This window comes from Triticum urartu, chromosome 6 (genome assembly GCF_003073215.2).
Source record: "Triticum urartu cultivar G1812 chromosome 6, Tu2.1, whole genome shotgun sequence".
Classification (NCBI taxonomy): domain Eukaryota; kingdom Viridiplantae; phylum Streptophyta; class Magnoliopsida; order Poales; family Poaceae; genus Triticum; species Triticum urartu.
In genome coordinates, this window is record NC_053027.1 from 143,570,938 (window position 1) to 143,573,508 (window position 2,571).

Consider the following 2,571-nt stretch of genomic DNA (forward strand, 5'->3'; position numbering starts at 1 on the left):
AATGGTGGGTTAGAGGTTTGACATGGCAATTTAGGAGGCTTGCAAGCAAGTGGTAGGCATCGTAGCAATGGCATAGCAAAAGAGCGAGCAAACTAGCATAGCAAAGATAGTAGTGATTTCGAGGGTATGATCATCTTGCCTGCACAGTTGTCAGAGTTGACTGGATCCTCACAAGCACACTCAACGGGCTCCTCGGTAGTGAACTCGTCTCCCGGCTCTACCCAAACAAGACAAACAAGCAACAAGGACACAATCAACCACGTGCAAGGATCAAGCGATATGATGCAATGATGATATGATATGCGGGATGCGATGCGGGATGCAAAATGCAAGATATGACAGGAAATGCATGAACCTGGCCTCAACTTGGAATTCCAAGGGTGCCACTGGAAAGATGAGATGAAATCGCTTGAAAACGATATAAAGAACGCCGGAATCGGAGTTACGGTTTGGAAATGGCAAGCGATTCAAAATTGACACCGGTCTGCGATTTACAACAAGTAGGCATCTAAATGCAATGAGATGAACATGCTACAGCCACCAAACATGACAACAAAATACATGGCAGGGATGCACACAAGATGCTTAACAAAAGTCTAGCACTGGGCTACGGCCAATTCATCCATTATGAGGTTCAAACAAGCCTGGCAAAAACTCAAATGCAAAACAGATTTCAGACTTAGTGAAATTAACACTTGTCTGAAATTTCAGATCATATAGCCCTCTTCGGAGCAACAAAACATCATGCTACAGGACCTGAACATGACAAAGAAAGACATGGCATGGATCTACTCAACAAGCTTAACAAAAGTCCCTTAGTGACCTTGAGCCAAAAGGGATCACAAAATATACTAACAAGCACACGAACATAGCAAAAACATAATCCGTTTTCAGACTTAGTGAAAACTGGGACATGCTGAAACATAACTCACGAAGGCATGTTTACGAGCTCGATGCACTCACTACGGTGCAAGTCATGGCAAGACAAGCATACATCCCTTAATAAGGCACAAAATGCAAGCTAGAAATGGCAAGAACAATGGCATAGCATGCATGGATCAACTACAATAGCATTGGCAAAATCGCAAACAAGTTGACGATCTGCCCAGATTCGCAACGAAGCAAAAGTAGAGCTCGATTGACTCAAGCTAGGGTGCTCCATAATTGCAAAAAAAGACATGGATGGATAGGGCATAACAAGATTAACAAAACTCCCTTACCGATCATCCTCAAAAGAGGCACGGATCACTAGGAAACAACACTAACATATGGCATCATGAACTAAATAATCCCAGACTTAGTGAAAACTACTAAGTCCCTGAAAACAGATTTACCGGGTCCTCACTTTGCAAGCTTGCACAAGTCACCACACACATCCTAAAAATGCATGGGTTGCACCTCTGGAAAGACAACAAGATGCTTAACAAAACATGTGAAGGACTCATAGGCATATCATGCACACAATAATCATGGCAAAAATGACAAAAGTCTAAGATGAACTAGCAGATCTGACAATTAACTCACGAAGCCTCCTTCTAACAGCATTTCGGGCATTAATATGAACTCAAATGAAAATGATGCAATGGAATGAAATGATGTACTCGTCGAGACGAACATTTTGATATACTATATGTCCAAAACGGAGCTACGGATGCGGAGATATCACAGGTCAAAGTAGGCACAAAAATTAGGGTTAGGGGAAGAAAAATCAACAGGATCTCAGATCTGGATCAGGCGGCGCGGATTACGAGGTTCGCTGGACTTCGAGCACTGTTCACCGGAATCCTTGCCGGAGATGGAGAAGAGGTCGGGGCTTGGGAGGAGAGGCCGGGCCGGGGCGGCGGCGTGGTTGGCGGCGGCGGGGCGGCGCCGGCCCGGGGCGGCGAGGAGGCGGCGAGGGGCGGCCGGCCGGGCGGCGGGGAGGCGGCCCGCGGCGGCGGAGAGGCGAAGCAGGCGGCGGCGCGGCGAGCGGCGTCGAGGACGAAGGTGCGGGCGAGGGGACCTGGCGGCGCGCGGCGGATGGGCCGCGGGGGCCGGCCTCGGGTCGGGCGGGCCCTCGCGGTCGGCGGCGAAGCGGTCCCGCGCCGGGGACAGGTGGCAGCGCGTGATTCGCGGGGGGAGCGGGACGGACACGTCCGACGCCGGCGAACGTTGTTCGGCGCGTGGGGGAGATCTTTTTTTTCTAGGGTTTCAGAGAGGGAGAGAGATCCGAAAACGGGGGGGGCTATTTATAGGCATAAGTGGAGTTAGGAGAGTCCAAATGAGGTGCGGTTTTCGGTCACGCGATCGTGATCGAACGCTCTAGGACATGGAGTAGAGTTTGGTGGGTTTTGGGCCAAATTGGAGGGGTGTTGGGCTGCAACACATGAGGCCTTTTCGGTCCCTCGGTTAACTGTTGGAGTATCAATCGAAATCCAAATGGTACGAAACTTAACAGGCAGTCTACCGGTAGTAAACCAAGGCCGCTTGGCAAGTCTCAGTCCAATCCGGAAATGTTTAATCCCCACACACTAAAGAAAGCTAAAAATGACCACCGGAGGAGAACGAAGCGCCGGAATGCAAAACGGACAA